Source organism: Lutjanus erythropterus, chromosome 4 (genome assembly GCF_056507025.1).
Source record: "Lutjanus erythropterus isolate fLutEry1 chromosome 4, fLutEry1.hap2, whole genome shotgun sequence".
Lineage (NCBI taxonomy): Eukaryota > Metazoa > Chordata > Actinopteri > Lutjaniformes > Lutjanidae > Lutjanus > Lutjanus erythropterus.
Window position 1 is genome coordinate 29,267,633 of NC_139320.1, and position 8,938 is coordinate 29,276,570.

The 8,938-nt window shown below is 37.2% G+C and overlaps 1 long non-coding RNA gene across 1 annotated transcript; it reads left to right on the forward strand.

Annotated features, from left to right (window-relative positions):
* Positions 1–252: 252 nt before the first annotated feature.
* LOC146328512 (uncharacterized) lies at positions 253–5,379 on the forward strand. The gene is made up of 3 exons (XR_014769944.1): positions 253–328; positions 541–620; positions 4,502–5,379. It is a non-coding gene; the product is annotated as an uncharacterized LOC146328512 (long non-coding RNA).
* Positions 5,380–8,938: the final 3,559 nt, after the last annotated feature.

An 8,938-nucleotide genomic window follows, 5' to 3' on the forward strand; every position in this document is an offset into this window, starting at 1 on the left:
AACTCACACAAACATCACGTTGAAGGTTTTTATTCAGTCAAAAGTGCAAATAAGAACATGGAAATCAGTAAGATCAATACTGCCATCATGAGGTTTAAAAGTAAGAATCAAAGCTGGTGAGAGAACCAGAGCATGGACACAGGTGAGGCAGGCGGTCACAGGTGTGTCACGTCTCCTCTGATGAACCTGGCCTTCACTCTGTCTGCAGGCAGCCTGCAGCAACATGACGTCTCAGGAGTTAATGTGCATCACCTGGGTTTGTCAGTGTTGCAGCAGGACTCACCCGATGTGTTCAGCACAGCAGAGGGACACAAATATTCTCCCAAAGGTAAAACGATCATTTCAGGATTTCCCTACACTGTGAAGTTTTTGGGATCTACCAGCTTTTGTCTTAACCTGCTTCACAGGACAGGCAGCAGCTATAAAAACAAAAAGTGATTTAATCATGCAAAAATATTAGTTAATTGTCAGTTTTCTCTGCTTGTCTTCTTGGAATCTGATTATTATTTTTAAAAATGCTGTTTCACTTTTTTTTTTTAGATCCTTCCTATAAAATAAGTCTCTTCCTCATGAGACAAAGTTTTCTGATCTGATGGACTTTTCTCCTCCACCTGCTGCAGGTCAGTTCACACACCACAACAACAACACTGGTCAATAAAATAAATGGTGGTTTTCTTCAGTGCTGATAGGAACAAAAAGTGAGCAACCCTCAGTATGAAAGTGAAAGTTTCTGAATTCACTGGATGAATACAGATGACAGTTGAAAAGAAACACCTGTTGAATGAGATCCAGAGTTTCAGAAAGCTGAATCTAAGATATTTAGACATTTTAAAGGTGCAGTATGTAATAATCTGAAGCAATCTACATGTTTTGTATTACCAATGTGTGAACAGATTAGATCTTATCTGGCTTTCTTGGTTTCCTGGGAAAGCATGTGGACTGATTTGCAAAGAATTTGGGACTTTTTCTTTTTTTTTTTCCTGGGAAAATCCAAAGGATGTGATGTGTTTGAGCTCCCAGGTCCCTGCAACAACAGCTAACGTTAGCTTAGAAATGGGGGCAACAAACGACCGTCACCCTCCACAACACAAAGTCCAACAAGCTAACATTACCGCTCAACTTGTGAAATATATTGTGATATTGTGGATTTATCTGGATAATGTTAGCAACATAGCAAAATACTGTGAATAACATCGGCTGATTCATCTTCACTGGGCTGTTCTGGATGCTATGGCTAGCTTGCTGTTTGCAAATTACTTTGTCAGTTAACAATAAGACACAACCAACACCAGATCCATGCAGCACAGCCAAATTACAAGCAGCTGGCTAATCTTAGCTTGCTTGCTCGCTAGTAAAATATTATCTGATATGCTATTAGCTTGCTGAATTAGTTCACCAGCTAACATGATCCATGATACTTGTTTATTAAATCAAATGCTGCTTATTTTAGCCAACAGTAAATTATGTAATAGTACAAAGCAAAGGTGTAGAATTTAACGATTGCTTTCTACTAATCAAAAAAGCTGTAAGTCTTGGGCAGCCAGCTAGATACCTGTAAGCTAAGCTAAAGTTAGCCAGCTAACTGTCTACATGTCATGGATCCAGTGTTGGTTGGTTTGTTATGTTTGCTGATGGTTATTTGCAAACAGTAAGCAAGTTTGTTTCGTGGAGTCAATAGTCCAAATAAAATATAAGAACATTACAGACAGTATTTAATTCTAAATATGGTTGTGATTTTTCAGCAGTCAGTGTTCATTTCAGCGTTCAGTCTCGTGTAGCTATGTCATGTCGCTGTTTTGGCCAACGTCCAGGATGATTCTTGCTAATCTAATGTAATCTAGTAAGAAATAACGTTTAGCATATTTCACTGACCAGATTCTGCAGAAATCTTTACTGTGTAATGAGCACAGACATTGTAACACTGTTCTGGCTATTTTAAGACATGCAGATAGGTCTCTTCATGCTGTGCAAAAGAAAAAAAAACAAAAAAACAGTGACTGTTAAAACCCTTGAGATGAGAGAACAAACTGCAGAGGAGCTGAGTTATATAAGTTCTCTTAAATACTTTTATATTGAGAACACTTACTTAGATTCCTGACAGCTGATAAAATGTCATCATTATTTTTAGAATATCTTTATTTGTACTACATTTGATTAGAAATAATGTATTTGTTTCAACACACTGCAGATAATTCCTAAAGATAAGTGAAAAGCTTGTCATGTTTTCTTTTTGCTATCTTGTATTTATTCCAAACAAACTTCCAGAAAGATGAAACACAAGACTTTCTGTCAGGCAGAGGGTTTTTCCATGGAAACAGGAAGGTGATTCAAATACTAATTTACAGCAAAACGTTATGAATCATTCCTGTAAGAATCATTAACGGACTCGACGCTGGAGACGTGATGGCGGTGATTAATGGTTAAAAAGCTGACTTATCTGTTGTAATGAGTTTATCAAGTTTGACCAAATGTAGAAGTCAGTCTGTTGTTAGGAAGTGGAGGGAAGAGTTTCTGTTTACTGTAAACAGTCAGGTTACAATCAGATGAGGACGAGTCACTGATGAAGATAAACCATCACATTTACTCAAGTTTTATACTTTGAGGTACATTACATTGATGCTTTCTGCTTCAACTTCACTACACTTCAGGAAAATATACTTTTTACTCTTATACATTTAACATGAGTGTGTTTAGTTACTGGATGCTCTTCAGACAAGATTTAAAACAAAATAATTCAAAAATGAAAAAGCTTTGTACATCAAGTAAATCAGCAGTTTTTTCTGTAGCCTTTGTCGCTGTTTTGAGTCAATTTCTCCCACTTTTCTTCAGTTATGTTTCTTGTAATGTGTGTCAGTCTCGTTGTGTAAATACTGTACCTGTCCAGGAGGATCCACTTTACTCCATCTACTTGTGATCACTTCTTTACCCGCTATTAACAATATTTTGACCAGATATTCATATTCGTTTCCTTTAGTAAAGTTGAAATTACATGGATAGAGCATCATGTGGCTCATCAGTGATATTATATTCTAGTATCTTTTGTAAAAGTTGCCACATTATTTTCCAAAATATTTATTTTGTGGCATTTCCAAAATATATATGTGTGGGCAGCTCCACTCTTAACTTCGCAGATTTCAGATTCATTTTGGATAATTGTTCCAGACCAGAAGAGGGAGAATTATTCAGTATTTCGCTCAGTCAAAAAATGAAAAACAATTAACCAATTTATATGACAGAAGTCTGTTTTTTTTGGTCCATTTTTAAGATGCTACTGATAAGTTTAATAACATTTAACCACTGGAGGTCTCACTCCTCCCCTTTCATTTCGTTCCAGTTTGCTGTGTGTGTAGAAACAAAAGAAAGGAAATGCAAAACATCTTCACAGATATAAAGAAAACATTTACCTGTCAATTGTTTTTAAAATGATTAATTCACAATAATTTTGTTCTACAACTTTCTAAAAGATCTTTGGATCTGTTTTCCAAAACTTCGTCTCTAGCACAGGTTCATGCCAAAGCGCGCAGTAGACCCACCAATCAACTAGATCACAAGGGTGTAAAGATCGATTTCATCCTGGGCCACGTCAGCTTTATGGTTTCCTGCAAAGGGTGGGTAGTAAATCTAAATAAGTTTAGGCCTATAAATGAACTGTAGTAACTGTATAAACTGAAAATGTTCTGATTGATTCACTTGGGGTAGCTAACAAGAACAGTTTCAAACCCAAAAGTGTGTATTTGTTTAAAAATTAAGCATTTTGCTGGACTGCTAATATTAATGTTACTAGCTATTTGTCCAAAGTGCCACATTACAATATTGTGACATATTCTGGTACACGTAGTTTATGGACACTCTACTTCCATGATATAGATTTGTATCACATGAATTAAATTCTTTGAAAGCTCTTGGGTGCAAGTATGAACATGAAGTACCAGCACAGGGCAAAAATGACAAAGTATAAAGAGCAAAAAAGTCCACAAAGGCAAGGTTTCCATGTCCAAAAGAGAACCAAAGATCTGTGAAACTTTCTTGAGATTTGTTAGTGGTCCCTGTGCTGTGATTGGCTAGTTCTTGTTGTCTCAGCGTGTCCTTACGATATCCAAAAGGTCTTTCTAACTACATGTAAGGATCTGTTTTAACCATAAATCACGATCTTTTCCTAAACCTAACCCAAGTAATTTTCTTCCTAAATCTACCAAACGGTGACTGAAAACTGAAAATAATTATTGAAAAACTCAGTCAATTAAATCTAAAGAAAAATAAATGACATTGAGTGCTACTGTGCTGAATAAAGTTCACATGTGCAAGAGTTTCAGAAATCTTGTGTGCCCTTCTAGTCATGACTTTTTACATTGTGGTGCTAAAGTAAAGGACCTGAATTCTTGTTCCAGTGCTGCCCAATAGAATCACATGCTAACACAAGGTAATAGCATATTGTAAAAGCCTGCGGTTGGATCGTTTTCAGTCACTTCAGCTTTCTGTATGACCTACAATCTTTTTGTAGTTTCAGTTGAGAAATGAATGAACTCTGAGCAGCTCATGAGTCACTGATCAACCAGCCATTTAGCTCCATCGGCCGGTGTGTCTGAGGCCATCCAATCACAGACAGGAAACCACCTTTGGACGCAGAGTACAAGAAATGACTGAGCCACCATGGTGACTAAACCTCAAGAGGAAACGCGGATAGAAGCTCTGAAACACGAAAGAACAAAATGTCTGTAAAGATCTCACAAATGTCAAAATGGTCTTAGTGCAAGACGGGAGGAGCAGGAGGATTTCCCTCCGACGATCAGATCTGTTGCGAAAAACACTTCAGAGAATTTCCTTCAAATGACCAAAGTGTGACACCAGAGTGAGGTGATGCAAACAGGGGGAATTCACAGTTACTCAGTCATGGCTGGGTAGGAACGTCTTCACCCAAATCTGTAGTTTAAGAAGATGTATCGGTCGTTTTTATTATTTAATGAGTTACTCCGGTGTAGATAAAAGAGACTCCGCTTTATTCCCTTATTAAATCATATCCATCTCTAGTGAAATTTGCAGCACTCATGCAGGAGTGGAGGAAATTTTCAGATCCTTTGCTAAAGTAAAAGTAATACCACAATATAAAAATAACTGTTAAAAGTAAATATGCTGCATTTAAAGTGTTACTGAGAGTAAATTGTTAATTGTTAGTAAAATATAGTTAGAAGTACTCAGTGTAATTAAATGTCCCCTGTGATATAATGTATTGAATTATTAGATTATTATTGTTGATGCATTCATGTTGTATCTCTACATACCTTTGTTTAGTTTAAGTTAAGCTTTATCACAGCTTTTGCAAACTCATCAGATGTTTTGTGTGTAAAAGCTTAAACCCTCAAATAAACATAATGGAGGAAAAACTGTTTCCCTCTGAGTACAATGTTTAAAACAAAAGCACAAAACCCCTCAAAATTGCACTTAAATACAGTTAGCCCACATGACACATGTAATTAGTTTTTCTCCTCTGCACCCATGATAAAACAGTACGGTGCAAAAAGTTGCCAAACTGCAGCGGTGAACTTATGTATTTGCATGAAATCACAAAAAAGGGCTCTTATTGATGACATTATGAACTTTAAGATTTCCTTTTGTCATTGTCAACGTTCGCACCAATAAAACAAACATTTTATCAGAGTTATGATAAACTTAAAAGTTCAGGAAAAAGGAAAAAGTCTGACTCAGATCCTTTAATATTAATGTGACAGTATAAGAATACTCTATAACAGTTAGGCCTGACTTTAAAATCCTATCTCAGTAAAAGCACAGAAGTGTCATTAGTAAAGTTATACCTAAACTATAAAAGTAAAAGTATTTAATATGCAGAAAAATGGCCTCTGAGTGATGCATCAGTGTGTAAACAACATTGTACTGCTGTGGTTTCCAGCATAGAGGTCGGGACCCTCCAAAGGGTCTGAGGGGCTGTGAGATGATTAATGACAGGAAAGAAGAAAAATTGAAGAATTTATCTCTTTAGGCTTCAAAGAATTAAATGAAATCATATGAAAATATGTGAAATGTCTCTTTGATGTAATTACACCCTTCAGATCACTGTGATGAATTAAAAACTGCAATATTTCTCTCTGAGATGTAGTGTAGAGTAAGTAAGTAGAAGTATAAACTAATATTAAATGCAAATTCTTAATGAAACCAGTGTGTAGGATTTAGTGGCATCTAGTGGTGAGCTTGCAGATTGCAAATACATCGTCTCACTTTCCCCTTGCATGTATGCAGGAGAACCTGCTCTGTAAACTGTGAAAAGCTGCAGAACCAGTGTTTGGTTTGTCTGTTCTGGGCTACCGTAGAAACATGGCGGCCTCCATGAAAGAGTACCTGCTTGCTGTGTAGATATAAACGGGTCATTCTTAAGTACCAGAAATACAATTCTTATTTTCAGCTGATTGTTACGGTGGCCAACAAGGACAAACGTGTCGTATACAGAAAGGTGCCACATATAAGAGAACAAATGCAAAAAGAAAACGTTGCATATCCAGTCATACAACAGAAGTGCTCCAGGCCTTTAGGGGGCAGTGCTGAGCTTCCACCCAAGAGACAGACAACAGACGTATCAACGTATGCAATCAAATCACTGGGGTCTCCCGGAAAGTAACTTAATATGTACCTTTTTATGTGGCTTCTCCCGACTCCCAACTTTCCTCCAACCACAGGTTGATACGTCCGTTGTCTGTCTCTTGGGTGGAAGCTCAGCACTGCCCCCAGAGGCCTGGAGCACTTAAGTTGTATGACTGAATAGGCAGCATTTTCTTTTTGCAATTTTCTTTTATGCAACTTGTTTTTGTATATGCAGCGTGTTTGCCCTTGTCGGCCACCGTAGATTATACACTAATGAACACATACTAATATTATATATTAATATAACAGTATATTTCTGTCATATTCTGCTAATAAATCCCAAGGAGTCTTTAACAGGTTATGCAAAAATTTGTTTATTACCAATTTAGTATTGCTGTTTCTATATGACATAAACACAGAGAGAGAGAAAATGAAACCACATGAAACGAGTCAGTTGACATTTTTCTAGGCAGAGCTGCAGTGAGTCATACCTTCGCCTGTGGGGGAAAAAAAAGCAGATTTTTATTTTATTTTATTTTGTGGTTATGATGCTGAATGCACTTCTACAACTGTGTTTGACCACAGGGGCCTCCAAAATCAACAATCTGAAGGTTCCTTGTAGTAGCTTTAGAGTTAAAGTGCCTCAAAATTGGACTTAAACTTGAGTAAATATACTTGTTACTTTTTCACCACTGTCTCAGATTGAACTACAGAACTGAGGTCTTTCTGACGAGATGGAGCACATTTTATTATTACAGATGTATATATTGAAGGTTTTGTTCTATGATGTGTTAATAACACCAAGAATGTGATTTTCCTGTTTCGACAGCGATCAGCTGATCAGACCTGTGTTGTTGTGGACAGGCGTTCCTGTTCCTGCACCTACAGATCGAGCGGCTCCTCCCTGAATGAGGTAAATGTTTCATCTCCGCACACAGATCACACGGCAAGCTTCTGCTTTCTCCTCAACATCTTTATTCAGTGTAAGAATACACACAGGATAAACAGTAAATATAAAACAAAGCATTAATTTTTCTCCCTCATTTTACATCAGTGGGGACTTTTAGTGCAGCTGCTGTGCGTAGGTAACAGATCAAACATGGAGGAAACCTTCAAGTGAAACAACTTCCCTAGACGATAAAAAGGCACAGAGAACTTTGGAAGCGTGAAAATGTTTGACAAAAACAAAAATGGCAATTTCACATTGAATTAGGACAGTCTGCACTTTTCAAACAGGGTTAGGGTTAGTTTCAGGGTGTAGAGAAAATAACAGAACTGAAACCAAATAAAAACAATCTTCCATATCTCAGACTATATCAAACAGGAGTCTGCAACCTTAGAAATAATAATTTTTAAAAAACAGTTAAATTCTCTATTTTCCTCAGAGATTTTTCTCTTTTTGGATTTGGCATCCATAACCACCAGCAAACTTTAGAGGAAAAGCAGCTGAGTCACAGACAAAACCGATAATGCACACTTTAGTTCATGAAACTTTTTTTCCATTCAGTGTATAGATTACACATTTTTGAAATTTTTATTATTCATTTCCATGCTTTTTTTTCGTCAGAGACAGAGAGCTGCAGGTTGCAGACCCCTGGTGTTTAAGCACCACCATATTTTATCAAACACAGCAACTGAAAAGTTCAGCTCATGTTGAGGCACAGATCCTTAAAATTCAAACTCGTACGACTCCTGTGACAAAAACATCAATTCTAGTGTTCAGCTGTATTTCTGATGAGTATATAAAGAAGCTGACTCTACTGTTTATCTCATTTATGATAACTGCTTCAATACTGCAAGTTAGTTGGTTATATATTTAAAAATTATAAAGAAAAATGTATAAAATCTGCATGATTTAGTCCACTTTGTTGGCAGATTGAATGGATTTACCACTCGGGGTGCTTTTTCATTACTCTCACTTATGCTTCCTCGCATCCTCTCTCTCACCATGACCTTCAATTGTTCCCCCGCCGCCATCATGGAGGATCTTCCCGTCACTTAACTGCATCTTGAGGAGGCTTCTAGAGCGAGGAAACACAGGTGCGTCCTTCTATCAAGTGGCATTGCCTGTACTCAAAGGTAAAAATCTGCACTTTTCATGCCGATGTCCAGTCAGTGTTCATGGTAAATGTAGTCAACTGAAGCATTAAATCCCTGTAGTTCTTCCTTAACAACAGCTACATCACTGTGACATCACTATTTCAGCTTGGATTTCTAGTCTCCACCTGTGGGGCGTCCTAGAGGAGTATTTCTGTCACCTCATACTGTGTTTTGGCCAATTAAGCAGTACCTGCAGGTCGGCCTGTCGTATATCATAACCAAAAGAAATCATGACAGTGATATCATG